Genomic DNA, 12,070 nt, shown 5'->3' with positions numbered 1-12,070 from the left:
AAAAAAAAAAAAAAAAAAAAAAAAAAAGAAATGAAAATAATGTCACATAAAATTCAAATAAGGTTGTCCCCCAAAGCAGAATTTCTGTAATTTGAAGGCAAATTCATTAAAATTTACAAATAAACAACTTTTATATTTTCTGGAAAATAGAGCTGAACTTCACATTTTACACTGCAAATAGTCACTAAGAAATCTTTGGTATGGGATGGGGAGGTTGCTCAGTGGGCAAAGTGCTTGCTACACAAGCATAAGAAGTAGAGTTCAATCCCCAGTGCCCAAGTAAAAAGTTGAATATGGTGGCACACATAACCCCTGTAAACAGAAAAACTCATAGGGCTACTGGCCACCGCCTAACCTACACTAATATTCTGTCTCAAAAAGTAGGTAAATGGCCCCTGAGGAAGAAGCTAGGTCACCACATGTATGCATGTATATACACCCCCATATATGTATACACACTTGCATACAGAAGTGCACACATGTGCATGTGTGTGGTGACCACACACCACACACACAAATGGGTGGGGTTGGAAAAATAATTGAGTCTGCATTCCAGAAGCTTTATTTAAATGAGATGTACTTTGATCTATTGTGCTTAAAATTTAGAACACAGGTTTTAAATACGGCACACTTATTTTCTGTACTAAAATTAAATTCAGGTTGTAATTTGACCTAAATTTCAATCTTACAAGAGATAACACAAGGATTTATAAATAACATATTAATATTTCATAATGAGCTGAGTTAGTAAAACTTCCAATCTACATAGCAAATGTTTTAAAACAAAAGAACTCAGGTAATCCTGTGAGAAACTACTGATTCCTATGCTGAGAGTGTAATTATGTCCACCCTATAACACAGAGGTGTCCTCAGATACAACCTGAATAATAATAGCACAAGCAGGTGCTGGCTAACTTATCATCTTCCCTAAATAGACAGATTCAGGATTGCTGAGCTCTGTATCACTGCTGAACCATATTCTATGGACTTTTTTTCTTAAAAGAAATCTTCAGTGAGTTTTAAGCCCAAGGGATTCTATTATACCCTCTTCAACTAATCTTTCAAACTGCTTCAAGTGCATCAACATTAATTCAAACATTTCAAAGATATGTCCATAAAAACAGTATCATAGTACTTATGAAGGAAATGTCCCTACTACAGACGTAGCATGTAGTGAGAGACCGAGTCTAAGAATGCGCACATTACACTCAGTCTGATGGTCTGAACTGAGAGAGCCTTGAGAGGCCAGGTATTTATTTTAGCAATTCTGAATGCATGTGAAAATTAATTTAGTGAACAAGTGAGAACCAGTGTTCAGTGTCTGACAAGCAGAAGTAGGTGAGTTACTAGAAAATTCAGAGGTTTTACTTAATAAATTCCTACTGGCCCTCAAATATCCTTCTCAGACAGACTCCCTTTCAAGATCAGTCTACCAAGCCCAGAAAGATCATTCACTTCCGTCCCAGCTCCCTATGGGATGCTCACACCAGCTTTGATTGTTGCATTCACTGGAGGCAGTTATTACTTTACATGTTTTTCTTCTTTACCAGACAAGTAGTCCATGTGGCCCATCTCTGTCTACACATCTGTATTCCCAAGACAGTATCCTCAGTAAGTACTTGTTTCAGTAAGTGAGTGAAGGAACAACTTTTGAAGAATATGTTCATTAAAAATTAGAAGAGATGAAAAACTGCAATCTAGCTATTGGTATAAATTATCTCATAGAAGAGCATAACGATACTTGGAAAGTATAATCTTAATGTTCAACCTAATGAATACATTATTAATCATACTTTTTTCAAGATGGAAAAAAAGCATAGCTTTAGGTATAAAAAGGAGTGCATAAGTGTAAGGTCAAATATAAATTCTCTACCCAAGTGTAAATCAGGTTACAACCTAGTATATGAGTAGACATCCCACAACCTAGGCCACCCCGGCCTAAGTTAAAGATAAGTTTATATCTCATGCTAACAAGGTATTTCCTGAGGTGTCAGAAGCATGTAATACACAGATATAAATGAGGCTGTAAATACAACTCAGTAAGAGAGTGCATTTATCCCCAAAGTGGCAAAATATATCCAATTACATGTTTCTTCCTGTATCAAATCTCTCTTCGTTAATATGAGCTCATTTCTCTTCTCCAATGAGATTGCAAATCCACCCCATTCTTACTCTGTTACATACACAGCACTGTGTGCCCAGGAAATACCACACAGTCTCCAGGGCCTCCATCTCCCCCCCTCACTACATAAAACAGGAATAAAACTTACTCTCTGTCTAATTCCAAAATTGTTGTGAGGCCCAGACAACTAAACTACCTAATGTTTATTACTTATTATAGTCAGAAGCTGTAGTACAAGCTTTATTGTATTTTTTATAGAAATAATATAGGGCAGATACTGTCTTTAATCTAAATTTTCAGGGTAAAGCATAAGGATATAACCAAGCTAGCAGTGGGATTCAAATCAAGGCATATTTAAAGCAAAGCTTTTCTCCTAACCATTTAATTGTATTATATCTTGCATAAGAACAGCTTCTAAAAGTGATAAACTCCTGAATCCCACTGTAACACTATTGTTGGATTTTTAACCTCTGCAGTGAAATCCTAAGGACATAACCTGATAGGTGATTCACACATCTGTGCACATACACACACAGACACAGTGCACATGAATATATTCTTGCTATAGAAGGATCTGAAATGTGTAAGTGCCTGCAAGCATTCATAACTGCTTATTGAATGAGAATGGGAATTATTGAATGAGAAGGGGAATTATTCTTCAATCAGAAAAATCACCCTAGATTATCATTTCACTTTTATGTCACCAAAAAATCAGCTTTGATGATTTTGAGATGAAACAGTTCAACATTTTAAAAGTAATCCTGCATCCTAAATTTGTAGAAAGAATTTCCTGGATTCTCAGTTGTAAAAGTAATACATAATATGAGATTCTTCAAAGCTCATTTAAAAAAATAAATAAAAAAGCATTTAAGGGCATAGGAAATAGCTCTCCCAGCTTGCATGAAAGCTGGGTTTGACCCAGTACCACAATGATCCAAACCATGAAGTTCAGGACGCCAGTGATGTCAGTTCCTTATCAGGGAGAAAGATGGCCATTGGTATAAAACATAAAAATAGTGATCTGAATTCACAGATGGGGAAAACAGGAAGAAGCACCTCATGGCCCCTGATCAATCCTCCGGAGCCGACCCTCTCAGGAACCCCCTGCTCCCACATTAAATCACCACTGGTTCACAGAAAGAAGACACAGCAGCATGATATTGTATAGCATGCCCAGAATCTGAGTGCCGTGTGTTATCTTTCACCCTAGGGACTTTGAGAATACCCTGCAATGAAATCTGTACCTCAGGGGCTCACATAGTTATCTAAGAAACAGAGGGAAGGTTTCAGAACCAAAAAGATAAAAGTTGTTTTAGAGATAATTTGTAGCAGTGTTACCATTGATATTAGCAAGGTATGAGAAGCCAGACTTGTAAAATCCCCTCTGCTTCCATTATGTTTCTGCTGCTGTGGCAAAGCAACGTGGCAAGGAAAGGACATTTTTATCTCAGATTTCTCAGGTCATCATCTATAACTGAAGGATATCAGGGCAGGAAAGGAAGGCAGGAACCTGGAACCAGGAAACTGAAACAGAAGCCACCGGAAGAGTGCTCCTTACTAGTTGGCTTCTTATGGCTTGCCCAGCCTACTTTCTTCCTTTATTTTTTAAATTAATTTATTTATTTACTTCACACCCTGATCTCACTTTCCCCTCCTTCTTCTCTTCCCATTCCTTCCCCTTCACCTCACACTCCCTCTACTCCTTTTCCCTTTCTCTTTAGGAGGCCTCCCATGGATATCAACCAACCTTTCTTATACCCTCCTGGACCCAGAGGTGGCATTACAGCCAGTGGGCGGGGCCCTTGCATATCAATCATTAATCAAGAAAATGTTCTAATTCGACCTTGTATCAATTTGACAAAGAGCTAGCCAATACACCATCTATTCATTTTAAGGAAAGGTGTGTATACTTTAGAATGCAAAATATTCTAACATACAAAGAGGCAAATGTCATTTGAGGACAAAAAATAAATGTTTTTCTATATTATGTGCTGCCTCCAGATTATGCAGCAGTCAGACTTCAACACTGAACATCACAGAAAATGCATCTACTAGAGCTCTGATGGTAAGAGAAATAGTGAGAAATATCTTAAAATTTAAACTCTAAAGTCTTGCACCTTTTGTCCGTACTGTTGAGTAACTGGGAAACAAAAACCTCTGACATTTCACCTAAAATTGTATTTTTTCATTTCTATGTTCTAAAAAATATTGGGTAAAACAAATATGCTGAAAACACTAAATATATAAAATATAATTAATTTCCACAAAAAATAATTCCTATGCTATAAAGAATTTTTGTAAATTAAATGAGTATTCTCAAGTAAATGTTATCTATGATGATAACTATATCAAATTAAGAAAATTAGTGCATTAACTCATCAAAGATTAAATATTTCTGAGGAGTATCAGTATGAGACATATAGTAAAATATTATAAATATATTTATATACAGAGTAAAATGAGTCCTTCCTACAGAACTATCTAAGGTCTAATCAATAGTTATTTGCTGCAACAAAACATCTCAGTCTCACAATAATAACTTGCTTACACCTTTTATATCAAATTTGCTGACACATGAATGAATCAAAAAATAGAAATACAAATGAACTGCAGTAATTCAAAGAGTCAGTGAAATGAGGAGTTGATCTGTTGGAAAGACTGATAAAAATGACAAACCTCTCTAGCCAAACTAACCAAAAGAAAAAGGAGAAGACCCAGATCAATAAAATCAGGAACAGGAAGGGGGAAATTACAACTGGTGCTGAAGTAACTCAGAGAAGCATTAAGAATATACTTTAGAACTATTAACTAATCAGTAAACTGCAAAGTCTAAAAGAAATGGATGGATTTCAAAATGCATATGGCTATCCTATGCTTGCTATTGCTGTGATGAAACACCATGACCAATCCAACTAGGGGAGGGAACAGTTTATTTGGCTTTCACTTCCACATCACTTTCATCATGAAAGGATGTCAGGATAGGAATTCAAACAGGGCAAGGCCCTGGAGGTAGGAGCTGACACAGAAACCATGAAGGAGTGCTGCTTACTGGCTTGCATATATTGGTTTGCTCTGCCTGATTTTCTATAGAACCCAGGACTATCGTGCATTGGAAAAGCATGCTTCGTGGGTAGAGTGGGTAGAGACCTAGGAGACTCGGTGGGCACGCACCTGAGCCTTAAGTGACTCCCTGCTCCCTGCCAGACTCCTGGAACACGTGGCATGCTCCTCACATAAAAGAAACATGTCCTATGGTCATGTAGGCCCAAAATAGAATTCTCCATGCTAATGATGTACCTAGAGGTCAGGAAGTCTTAGCCAATAATCTTCCCTTCCCAGACATTCCTCTCTGAAAAAAAAAGTATTTAATCTCGGGTCAGGCCCTGAGAAAGGGGCTATGTATCCATTTTCTGCCATAAACAGCTAACAAACGATATGGTTAAACATGGACTGCCACTTTCATCAAGACCCTCCATGAGGAACCTAAGGAAGGCTTTTATCTACAGACTCGCAACTCAACTCTCCCATCTGTGCTTCCAGCCAGCCTCCACCAAGGACAATCACCTCTGGGACAATCCAGAGCTCTCCTCCCTGGGCTAGACACTGTTCCCAGACTGTGGGCCCCCCCGACTTGGCTCTTCTATGACTCCCAGTGGTGCCTAAATGTCCAAGAGTCAGAGAATCCCACAGCCTGGCCCCATTGCAAGCCCAGAGACCTCTGAACCAGATCTGGCATTCCCCACATCTTAGTAGTGGTGTGGGATAAGCACAGTCAAACTCCCCAGTGTTCGGCCTCCCCAAGAGGCTGTACCCAGTGATGGAGAAGACATGGACCCACAGACCATTACCATAGAGCTCGTCCCACCCATAATGGGCCCCCCACCATCAACTGTGAGTTTAAAAAGAGGCCCTACAAGCCTGATTACAGCTGGATGGTATAGAGACATTTTCTCTGTTGAGGCTCCCTTTTCTCTGATGACTCTACCATGCGTCAAGTAGACATACAAATAGCCAGAACAATGATCTATAAAACTTAAATCAAAATGAAGAAATTAATTTAAGTAGAGCATAACAACCAATTTGATACAAGCTGTAATTTAAAATCTTCTAGCTTAAATACAAACAGAACTGACAAATATAGTGCAGAATTCTACAAGAACTAACGCCAATACTCCTCAAATTAATCTGTGAAGTAGAAAAGTAATACTTCTAAATTCTGGGAAGCAAGACAAACATCCAACAAAAGGAGACAATTATAGGCTAGTCTCTTTGATAAACATAGATGGAAAAACTTTTCAACAAAGTATTTGCAATCTGGGATTAAGAAACTTAAAAAAAATCACCCACCATGATAAGGTTAGCTTCATTCCAAAGATCTACAAATAGTTCCACACATGTAAATCAATAAATATGAAAAATATAATCCACCACATAAATAGACTTTAGGATAAAAGTCACAAAATTATCTCATTAGATGCAGAAAGGCCTTTGACAAAATTCAACATTCTTTTATGATAAACACCCTCGTGTATCCAGGGATATGGGGCATATAATTTAACATAATAAAATCATATACAATAATCCCACAAGCCAACATCATGATAGGTAGAAGGAAATCTCCAAGCATTTCCATTAAAAACAGCAACAAGACATGGATTCCACTCTCTTCATTCCTGTTCAATACAGTACTTGAAGATTTAGCTACAGCAATAAGGCAAGTGAAGGGGATAAAATAAGTAAAAATAGGAAAGAAAGAAGTCAATGCATCCTTATTAACAGATAAGATTACATATCTAAAAGGACCAGAAAACCCTCATCCTTGATAAACACAGTCAGCAAATAGCAGTTTACAAAATAAACACACAAAAAATCCATAGCTTTCCTATATACAAATAACAAACATACTGAGAAAGAAATCAGGAAAATAATATGATTACAGTAGCCTCAAAAAATAAAATATATTGGAGCAAATCTAAGAAATGAAAGATTTGTATAATAAAAACCTTAAGATACCAAAAAAACATTAAGGATGATTCCAGAAGATGAGAATCTTCCCATGCTTGTGGTTGGTATGATTAGTATTGTGAAAATGGCCATCCTACAAAAGGCAATGCAATGCCTATAAAAATTTCAGTGAAATTTTTTACAGAAATTGAAAACGTAATCATAAACTTTGTAAGTAAAGTAAGTTTTCTTTTTTTCACAAGAAAACCAGGATTTCCAAAACAAAAATAAAAGAATTGCTAGCGTTACCACCATCTCTGACTGTAAGTTATCCAACAAAGCTACAGTAATAAAAATTCCATGGAACTGGCATTGAAACAGAGACACTGATCAATGAAGTGTAACTGAGGACCGGGTATACATAAGATCAGATACTTATCACATCACTAGCTGTTAGAGACTTACTAAGCAGACTCACAATAAGGTGTATACATATCTACTATATATAGAAGCTGACATCTATGAGTACAGCTAGCAGGAGATACAGCTATGAACTCAAATGCCGATGGGAAAACAGCAACAGTACTCACACATGCTGCTGGGGAGATCAGAAAGCAGCCAGTCATTCTGGAAAATATTCATACACCTACATACGGCCCAGCAACCATACAACTGAGTATTTACCACAGAGAACATCTAGGACCACACAACCTGGACACAAATGTTCATAGCAGCAGGTTTATATGTGGTGGTCAGAACCCAGAGACAGCAAAATACCCTTTAATGGAGGAACAATGAAGAAGACAGTCTGTGGGTACATGTAAATTTTTGGATGGTTTTTTAAGAGCATTAAACTGATTGAAAACAAGACAATATCAAAAGGTCATATTCCCAACACATACATGGTCATCTGATAATATGGTTGAGAAATATACATATAAATTATACAATATATGTCAATTTTCTCAATTTGATGGTTGTCCTAAAGCTTATGAAATACAGCACTGAGGAAAAGAATCAAGGGAACACAGATACTTCTATTACTACCTTGGTAATTTCCCATGAATCCATAATTATTTCAAGACTAAAAAGCAATCTGCAGTAGTCTGATGTTTATAAAGATAATTGGCCTTCTCTGTCATGGGTGTTTCTGGCTTGGGTAGTAGACAAAATGCAGAAAAAGTGTATATACAGTGTGAAACTTCATGGCTTCAGAGTGACTATTCTACCATATAAATGTTCACTGAGGTACACAGATTTTGGGTCTAGTTAATTTCACTTTGTGGTGTTTGTTTGTAAATCTTTATAATAAAATTTTCACTTATAATAATAAAAAAAACCTAAGATGGATTTTCCCAGTAACATTTTTTTCTGTGAAAGGGATTCAATAAACATTTGTAACAATTAATGAATCACTTCTCCAGCCAAACATGTCACGTAACTTCTACCATTTTGGATATGGTTAGTTTATACATACATTCGTGTGTGTGTGTGTGTGTGTGTGTGTGTATGTGTGTGTGTGTGTATTTTGTAGATACCTAAACCATTTTTATGTATATACATTATATGTTCTGTGTTTTGTGTGTGTGTGTGTGTGTGTTGTATGTGTGTGTATGTGTGTGTATGTGTGTGTATGTGTGTGTGTGTGTGTATTTTGTAGATACCTAAACCATTTTTATGTATATACATTATATGCTCTGTGTTTTGTGTGTGTGTGTGTGTCTGAGTTCATTTTCCTCTTTTGGCATTTGAAATGGTCCCAAACTTGACTTATCTCATCACTCAAGATTTTTCCGGCCCCCAGTTTGAAGGATGTAATGGAGCAGCTCTTCAGGTATAGGAAGGGCCTCCTGGGAAACCATGTTCAGCAGAGTTGCAGAATACTTTTGCAGGAGACTTTTTTAGAATGATGTTTTCTTTTTATCTTGTTTAGGCTCTAAACTTTTTTCTGGCTTCCACTCAACCATGGCATATACAACTTAAATGTGCCAAAAATAAAACCAACTCTCTTTCAAATATGTTGTTTTCGATCGAAATTGAACCAAAGCCCATTTTTAATGCTAAATGCAGATGCTAGATTGATGGTGATGACTGCTTTTATGATGTTGGAGGTTAACATAATGGAGTACTAAGGGGATAATGATGTACAGAGAAGACATCCCATGTTGGCTTCCAACACGAGTACAAAGGAGGGACCAAAGAATAACGGAAGACTTGGAAAAAGTGTTCCTGCTAGAAACCATTACATATGGACATGAAGCCATGTAAACCATCAGTAGTCTTGGAAAAATTCAGAGTAGTGTGTTTCTTGGAGGACACCACCAGATCAATAGCAGCCACAGCATAACAGTAATAACAAGTTACCTTGCTTTGAGAACTTAAAACTCCAAGTATCTACAAAATGCTTATTATATAATAAATGATAGTTTGCCTGGGCTCATTAATGTGTTGCAAAACAGAATGTGATAAGCCTAGGATGGTGCAGCCAGCAGATGACATGGAACTGTGACATGTAATCAAGAGTCCTAACTTCATTCCTTTAGCTCTCAAAATTGTCAGAGTCGCCATTTTTAAGCACCTGCTACACTCTGACAGCATTAGGAATTTTACAATGTAGATGATGGAGGTGGTTTGGATTCCGTTGACATGTAGGTAAGAAACACTGTGTAAAAGTATATGTGGGGTTTTATTCCATTGTGATGGTGTGATCTGGAATTCAGGTAGTTAAACCTCGTTCAAATGTCAAAATCATAACACACCATGGTAATACATATAGGAATGCCACACAAACTTACGACAAATGAAAGTCTGTTCCTTGAAGATCGTATACTTTGTTCTCCAATTCCTACTGGAAACATAGACCTGTGTGGGATGATTTATACTACTCACTCACAGAGACATTCCTGAACACAGCTTTCTTTCTGTGAACGCATGTATAATCGCTATCTGTACATCCTCTTTGAGTACCCATGTTCTAGGTGGTAAAGATGAGAGGCTTTAAGTCAGCCAAGGCCCTACTAACCTGGGCATCCTTGGGAGACGTGTGATAAGCAAACAGATTATTGCTCAGTAGAAAGTATGTCAAAGTGCGGGCAACACATTGTAAAAGGAGAAGAAAGGCTGCTTATCTCAGTGATGAGAGGAGGCTTCCTGAGTTAATTGTGAAGCAGGACATGAATGGAAGAATGGAGGCTCATAAAGCTTTGGGGTGAAGGCATATATACAAAGTAAAGGGGCAGCCAGCACTGGCCTGTGACACTGGGCTCATCATCATGGTCAAGTCAGAACCCAAAAGTCAGTGCTGCTCTACATCAGTGAATAACACAGGAAGCCAGTGGCCTGAATCACAAGGAGCCCAAAACCAACAGGACAAGTGTGAGCTGTAAAGGCAGCAAGGAGACATGCAGCTGTACTCAGACACAAACAGCAAGTTTAGATTTGCTCACAAGCAGGAGAAAGAGGCACATTTATAATCTTATACTGAAATTAAATGGATAGAACACTATAGAGTATATAAAAAAAAAACCCAAACATCTACTTTAAAAGAAAATCCACTTTGACAGGGGATTCAAAGCGAGGTCTGTGACACATCTAGGCCCTTTCCGTATCCTTTTTGTTTCCCAAATACTCCCATGTTGGAGACTGATGTTTCCCAGGGTGGTGCCCACTTGCTCCTCATAGAAGACTGTTGAGTCTGGGCTTTCTTCTTTGTGATCCTCACAATATGCTCATTCATCCTAACCTATCCCAGACAGTGATCCATTACCACAGGGCTAGAGAGGAAGTTCCCGACAAACTTGTTCAGTCTAGAATACTATCATTCTCTCACACTACACTCATCATTGCAGAGTTAATGGGTCTGAGTTTCATAGTAATGCAAACTGTTTTCAAAGCGCCAACTTGTCACCTTGAATAAATGCCTGAGCTTTAATAAAGAATATTTTATTTTTCAGAAATCTCTGATTGTATCTTCTGTAAACTCAACAATGTGATACCCAGATCTTCTATGTGCCTGTTTGATAATTCTTGCATAGCTATTTCTTCTGAATTGAAACACTGCTCTGTTAAAGGGGAGAATGAGAAGAGTCAAGAAGCAAATGAAATTTACAACACTCACAAAGTTCCTGAAACTTACAAGGTTTGCAAGGACTCTCCCTCATGTTTATTTAAGCAGTGGAAGTTGCTGGGAGTAGAGGAAACAAAGTTGACTTCAAGGATGCAGTTTTTGTGATTTGCCATTCATGCTGGGGTGGGCTTTTCACTGATACAGCTACCTTTGAGTCATCCATGATCTGAAAGTAACCCCTTACCAAGACTTCCATAAAAATCAAAATGCTTTCTTCTAGTTATTTAGAAATAAATTTTACACATTACTATTTTGGTATATGGACCTATTGGTTCTAAGGAACTTTTTAATTTATTTTTTATTGGATATTTTCTTGATTTACATTTCAAATTTTATCCTCTTTCCTAGTCCTCCCACCTCAACCCCCTACATCCCCCCTCCCCCTGCTTCTATGAGGGTATTCAACTACCCACCCCCAACACACACCTCCCAGCCCTCAAATTCCCCTACACTGGAATATTGAGCCTTCACAGGACCAAGGTATTTTTGATCTCCAACTATAGCAACAAATTTACATTCTATACACTATAAAAGAAAAAACACAATAAGATTGCTATGAAATCCCACGTAAGTTCTTGATGCACAGGATGGCAGAGTTTAATTAACCATCAGGAACACACAGTTCAGTGGAGGCTGAAACAGTAATGTGTGTCGCCATGTGGAGTCTGTTCTACAGTCTGATGACTACAGTCTATGATGACTCACCCAACGTCCTCACAGCCAGTATACTCCATAGTTCAGGAGTTCTCAGAGTCTGGGAATATGAGAATACACCACATAGTAAATGATATATATCAGGAAATAGGACAGCATTCTCAATTAAAAACTCTGAAACCTGGCCAGCATTAGTTTTGGAGTAAAAATTTGAAAAGGAATAA

At 37.6% G+C, this 12,070-nt stretch overlaps 1 protein-coding gene across 2 annotated transcripts in view; it reads right to left on the bottom strand.

Annotated features, from left to right (window-relative positions):
- Positions 1-12,070, bottom strand: part of Ccdc171 (coiled-coil domain containing 171) — a 301,438-nt gene that overhangs the window by 55,165 nt on the left and 234,203 nt on the right. The gene's annotated exons all lie outside the window — the stretch shown is intronic.

This window comes from Grammomys surdaster, unplaced genomic scaffold (assembly GCF_004785775.1).
Source record: "Grammomys surdaster isolate TR1022 unplaced genomic scaffold, NIH_TR_1.0 125951, whole genome shotgun sequence".
Taxonomy (NCBI): Eukaryota; Metazoa; Chordata; class Mammalia; order Rodentia; family Muridae; genus Grammomys; species Grammomys surdaster.
This window is presented reverse-complemented; position numbering and strand designations above follow the sequence as displayed.